This window comes from Acartia tonsa, chromosome 3 (assembly GCF_053477335.1).
Source record: "Acartia tonsa isolate MP-2025a chromosome 3, ASM5347733v1, whole genome shotgun sequence".
Taxonomy (NCBI): Eukaryota; Metazoa; Arthropoda; class Copepoda; order Calanoida; family Acartiidae; genus Acartia; species Acartia tonsa.
Window position 1 is genome coordinate 53,854,020 of NC_137262.1, and position 6,837 is coordinate 53,860,856.

At 31.8% G+C, this 6,837-nt stretch overlaps 1 long non-coding RNA gene across 1 annotated transcript; it reads left to right on the plus strand.

Moving 5' to 3' along the window:
* Positions 1-290: 290 nt before the first annotated feature.
* LOC145315010 (uncharacterized) lies at positions 291-5,633 on the plus strand. The gene is made up of 3 exons (XR_013877903.1): positions 291-372; positions 722-761; positions 3,794-5,633. It is a non-coding gene; the product is annotated as an uncharacterized LOC145315010 (long non-coding RNA).
* Positions 5,634-6,837: the final 1,204 nt, after the last annotated feature.

The following is a 6,837-nucleotide window of genomic DNA, read 5'->3' on the forward strand; positions in this document are numbered from 1 at the left end:
AGTAAATGTTTTTCAGGAACATAATTAAACCAAAATAAAGTAGTGAGGGTTTTTGTTTGAAGCCTAAAATCTCAATAACTACTGCATGAACCGATTGGGTACTCTAATTTAAGTAGGCTTTAAATTGGTCCTGTGGATGGTTTTAGGCTATTTTATTTTCTTATTTAGGTCTTGGGATGGTTTTCAGCTCTTTTTATAGCTCCTCTCTAACCCTTTAAATACAGAGCCCTAGATGTTAGGGACGTAGCCCCACTAGTTAATTATAATACTTTAAACAATAATGCATGTTTCAGATTTTTATAAAATGGCAAGTAGTCATGAAAACATAAATTTTAAATTATGAAGAAAAAGGCAAGGAACTTAACAGGACAGGTAAATTATTGGTTTCATAGGGAAAGTGATTTCAACAATTTTAAATCTTGAAGCTAGGGACGCAGCATTCAGAAATAAAATGATGTAAAAAGTACATATACTTCTCGATTGAAATAAATAAAACTTAATATATATGTACACCTAAACTTTCTTCTCTCTCTGCACTTTGAACTTTTAAAATATAGATTCAAAGGCGGTTTCACTCAAAGCACTTGGTCTAGCATAGAATCCATCCCTCCCTTCTTTGATTTTAAATATATTGAAAAAAAGTAGAAGGAACTATAATCAGGAAGATTCGGCTGTGTTTATTTTTCTTTGGTTTAATATTTTAACATATTTAAATATTAAGGTTGAGTTCAAGATTGGAGTCGGCAAGAACCCGTGAAACGGTAATTTTTATTATTTTTTATCTTCCCCCCACATCTATTTTATTCTGACGGGGGGAAGGTGGGAAACAAACGTATTAGTTATTTTTATGTAATCTAATGTGTTAAAAACGTGGATGACAACATCCATTAAAGCAATGCTCTGAAACAGTAGGACAAACGTACATGAACACATAAAGTGTGACAAAACTGAATAATCAGAATATAAATGTATAAGACATACCTACCTAACAAAAGTGTAGGTAATTTTTAAAACTTTTGAAATACAGGATAATTAAATCACTTAAAAATTTGTTGTAGAAAGCTAAACATCAATAATAAAATAATAAATGTACTGACATTCTGGTAACAATTGTGGAGTTGCTACGCTTCCTAAATCGTACCTAAGTACTACAGGAATCTCAATTTAAAGTTTAAAATTGATAGGACAATTACAACATGTCTACATAAACAATATGAGCTAACTGTTCCACGGTAAAAGCTAACATTACAGACGGACAGACTGACCCAAATTATAGAAAAACTTCGCTTTTAACAAGGGCTATGAACTATGGCACAAAGTGCTAATGTTATTTATATTCAGATATTAAATTATTCCATTCATAGGAATACCTAATTTTTTTCAGCTAATAATAAAATTTTATACAATTTATATTAGTTATTTAACGTATCCTATTTCCGCTGATAGTAAAATGAAAAAATTAAAGATTAATTGCAGTTTTGTTTGTTTTCCCTGGCTAACAAACCTGGTATTGGTAGGGGGGGGGGGGAGTTTTGAAACATTTGAGAAAATAGTGTGCTTAGGCTTTATCTTTGGACTGAGAGGATAGGTTATTAGAGATAAAATCATTCTTATATAAAGATTTTCCCTAAGTTTTTAGATATTTTGGATAGGGCTCCAACTTCAGGTGCGGCAGGCCTCCAGGTTAGAGTTAGACCGACTCAAAATGCAAAAAATTTTGGCGCACTATTCTAACTCATTTCTTTTATGATATTATGACTATTGAATATTGATACAAAAAAAGTGTCCTGGTAGCTTTTTTCAGCAATATGTCAATTTCGATTTTCTTTAAAAAAGGGGGAGGGTCCCCCCTCGGGGAAAATTTTTTTTTTTTTTTAATTTGACTTTATATACCTACCTTCCTTAATTTGTTTGAAGAGTAGATAATGAATCAAAAAACGATTTTAAAAGATTTTGATCATAACAAGGGCTATCATTAAAAGACTTACAATTTTGGCAACAAAACAAACAAAATCAGCTAATTTTGACGGTTATTTGAGGATAACATTTGCTAGGGTCTGTCCAGAGTCTTCTTAGAGGCCTTCAGCTCCTAAACCTGGAGGTCTATTTAATTTTTTTTCAAATATGTTAATAACATCTAAAAAAAAGTAAGTGCTTTTGATTTTTTTAACTGTACAGAGACCACCTGAAGGCCTGCAGCACCTGAACCTGGAGGCCGATTGTAATTTTTTATTCAAATATGTAAATAATATCTATAAAGATGTTTATGTTGTCTTATAAGGGGGGGGGGGAAGATGTGGTGACTCATGCCACGACATACCAGCAATTTTATTTTAGGTGCTACTTCCTTAGTTTTTGAGATAATTGGAATTTGGCTAGGTATAATCTTTTTGGTTGTGTCACTAATTACCCCAAGTTTTGGTATCTTTAAAAAAGAACGGCGACAGGACTGTCGCTCCCACCATTTTCCGCAGCCGCAAAAAAAAATTTATTGCATTTCTCGCAAAATTAGGCAATTTGGAATCATTTGACACCATATAATTTTTTTTTTCAATTTCCCCTTACAATCAACCCTGCGGGTTGATTTTTTTCAAATTCTCGGTTATTTAAGCTTTACTTAAATTCAGTACATCTCCTATGCTTTTAATGATACTAGTGGCTGCGCCCCTGGTATCTAGGGGACTCTGTCTTCAAAGGGGTAAGGAGGTGGAAGACAAATAGCCTAAAACCATCCCGACACCTATTTGAGGCTTCACTGTAAAGGAGGACCATATTGGGTCAGTGGTTAGACAAAAAAGCTTATTACTTTATATAAAAGTAATGAAATAAATCTTTTAAGGTTGTTCAGTAAAAAATATTTAAATAAAAAATTTATTGCATTTCTCGCCTAATTAGGCAATTTGGAATCAATTGAGACCATGTTATTTTTTCAAAAAAATTTCCCTTACAAGCAACCCTGCCCCCGTTAATTCAGTGCTTCTCCTGTGCTTTAAAAGTTATTGAAACAAAATCTGTTTAGGTTGTTCAGTAAGAAATATTTGAATAAAAAATAGCGTCGGGACCACCACTCCTGCCATTCAACGTCAGTTTCCGCTGCCGCCAAAAAAGAACAACATGGTGTTAAATGATTCCAAATGGCTTAATTTGGCGAGAAACGCAATAAAAAAATTGAATGGCGGTCATATCATCGTTTTTTATGTTATCTTTTTTTTCTGACCCATGTTAAAGATTTGTTACAATATCTTTAAAAGCACAGGAGAAGTACTGAATTTAAGTTAAACATTTATAAAAAGGGAAAAATTTTTGAAAAAAATAACATGGTCTCAAATGATTCCAAATTGCCCAATAAGAATTTTTTATATCATTAGGTATATAAGAAGTAGAATGATTTTATCTTTAATAACCTATCCTCTCAGTCCTAAGAAAAAGCATATGCTTCCCCCCCCCCCCCTCTCCTTAATTATTAAAAACACTACGTAACTTTGATATTAAAATACATGACTTTAGTTTTTTTTCCAAAACCGCTCTAATCCAGCATACATTACAATTTTTCATTTTAATATCCATGGAAATTGTCTATATATTACATTATCTATATTTTTTCTGCTTCGTTTAAGATGTACCTATTAGGAGTTTGCCATGCATGGCAATTCAGCTGGATATTGGCAAAAAAACTAGGCATTAAAATCAGCACTAAATTAAATTGAAGTGATATTATGTCTTCTAAAGGCTGTTTAAAAAGTAAACGATCTGAAACCTTCGGTAAACGTTAATAAATTTATTTTTTTCGTAGGATGGAAGAAAAAGAGAAAAAGTTGTCATGTAGTCAACGGAACTTAACCAACAAAAGAGTTTCAGCACTGAAATTAGAACTATAAGGGAATGGAAGCGTAGACGCTGCTGCTGCATAAAAACATAATTTCTGCTGCATTTTTTTGTCTTTTCTTGCAAAATTTTGCCTCCCCACTTGGAGTTGGAATAATAAAACATATATTACCTAGTAGGTACAATTTAGCTTTTTTAAATCTTATTTATATTTATGTATTGTAATGCAGAATTTTAAAAAGAATATACCTATTAATGCAACTGTTGCATCTAACCGCAAGTCCTAGCTTCTTGTTAAATTAAGATAAAAAAATGGTTTATTCCTTCCCCCCTAATTATAATTAAGATTGTTGTATACTCTTCAGCATTAATGAACAGATAAATTTATTGTGCATTTGAACTATGGGTGTCAATCCAAATAAAAAAATCCGCATTCCGGCCAATTTTCGGACCCAGAATCCAAATTTGCAATTTAATTTGTGGATTAGGATTGTTGATTTTTATGCCTTTTGTAGCACATAAAAGGGGGGGGGGATGTGCGTCTTTTGAAACCAAAAATAAAACGCACATGATCTCAGCCCATAAAATTTTTTTTGGAAAACAATATGGAACTGTGAAGAAACGGCGGCGGAACCGCTGCTCCCTCCGAAAACTGCTGTTTCCCGCTAAATTAGACAGTTCTCAATCATCTGAGCTAGATAAACTTTTTTTTGAATTTCCCTTATATTTTTACTTACATTTTTTTTAATATTGACATGTTTGAAAGTGTCAAGGGAAATTTATATGAAAAAAAAGTTTATCTCAGATGAATAAGAAATTGTCTATTATGGCGAGAAAAGGCAAAACATAAATTTGGCGGGAAAGAGATTCTTCACAGTTCCATATTGTTCTCCACTAAAGCAACTGCTTTGCCGAATTTTAGAGCTGTAACTCGTATATGTGCTGAAATCATGCACGTTTTACTTTTGGTTTCAAAAAGTGGCACATCCACCCCCCCCCTTTTTTATAAAATTTTAAGTAAATAAATGTTTTATTTATGTTAAAAGTCAACGTTTTTTGTATTTTATTTTCATAGTAGCTTTTCATGCTTATTCTAGGTTATGTTAGGTTAAGTGTGGGTTAGAAAATGACCACAGTAGGGGCTAGAAATAGAAGAAAAGCTACTAAGAAAATTCTAAAAAAGCGCTACTTTAGATTTTTTCCAATACCGGGTAAATTTATTCCTTTTTTTATTTATAAAAAGACCTTTAAAAATATTGCTAGAATCCGCGAACCGAAAATCTGCAATTTGCAAAAAGACAAGAATCCGCAATCCCTGGATTAATCCACTTTTTTGATTGATTTGTGTGAAAGTCCAAATCCGACCCAAAAATTCGGCAGCTTGACACCACTAATTTAAACACACACAAGTTAAATTGTTTAAAGATATACATTTCTATTAATTTAGTCTTAAAAGTAAAACAGTAACTAGCAAGTTGATATTAAATATCCGTTTTTTAACATTTTCCTCTGATTGAAATTTAAACATACCTAGCCATACTGAAAAATTGATTTTCCACGAGTAATGAAATAAAAACTTAAAAAACTGATAATTATAATTTAACATTTTAATATCCACAGAAAGCTGTCTACATTGTGATGCAATAAATAACTATTCTTCTTTTAATTATTGGATCAGTCACACTATGCATGTTAATGTTTGTTAGTTGAATTGCTTGGATTGATGTTATCATCCTTATATGATCATTTAAATTTTTGATTTATGTTTTGTTATCCAAACAGTAATTTAATAAATAAATACAAAATAATGACCTTTTTTTAGTAGCAAAACTACACTAATATATGTCTGTCCGTTAGAAATCGAATGAAGGAATTTGAGAAACATAGTTTTCTCTGCATCACTTTAAAATACTTTTTGTCAACATTATGGAGCATAATTAATGATAAACCTGGCACTCAGATTAGCTTGTTTTTTTTTAGCTATTTCATATATTCCCCGTTGTCTGTTTGGTTTGATTTTCAAAAAATTTTCGTGTAAAATAGTATCAAAATAAATTTTTACGGTGTTCAATTGATTTTTTTTTGTCATAAGATGAAAGGTATAAAGCTTTATCTTCTGCCTATATATTTTTTTACGCATTTTTGGTCCGATTCACACATTTCTCTATTAAATTTCGATTTCTCGACGTGAAGGGATTTGTGTGTCAATAAATTCTTTTTTTAGTAGCGAAGCTACTCTATAATTCCAAATGTCCGTTGTCAGACACAGAAAGGGGAAAACGTGATTTTCTCGGCTCCTATTCAAGATAGACAGCTGAAATTTTAGTGAAGATTCTTTTGATATATGCCATTCCCCTGTAATCTATACATTGTTTTGTCCAACTGTTTTTTATTTTGGGTGCTATCTCGATTCCTAGATTTTTAAGATTTTCTCATCTCTTTATCTAGATAGATTGCTGAAGTTTTCAGGGATTAACCTTTACAGGGTAGCTTCTCATTGGTCCTGGGAAGGTTATTAACTATTTTGAGAGAGGGTACCTCCACCCTTCTGAGATAAATCACCCCGCCCCAAAATTTGTATTACATTTTTCTTTTAAAAACTAAAATTAGAATTGCCAAATAATTATTTTTATACTACTTTGTAATCTAAATTAAACAAGATAATGGGCGAATTGTAGTTTTTTGAATATTGTTTTGATAGGTTATTTTAGGTTAGGTGATTTCCCTTCAGGGGCTAAAAATAAGAGAAAAGCTACTGTGAAAATATGGAGAAACACCCCTGAAGGGAGAAAAGGGACTTTACCCGAAAATTTTAATAAAAACACTAAAGGAACAAACAGAAATAAAAAATACTTGTCCTTTCATCTACATATACAAAAATGTCCTAGAAAGATGGAAAATTCAATTCCCCTGCCCACCATATTTAACTTTAGTTTGAAAAAAAAATTATCTCTACATTGTGGCCAAAAATGTGCGGATTTGATCCGCAAATTAGGGCTAATATTTATTCAA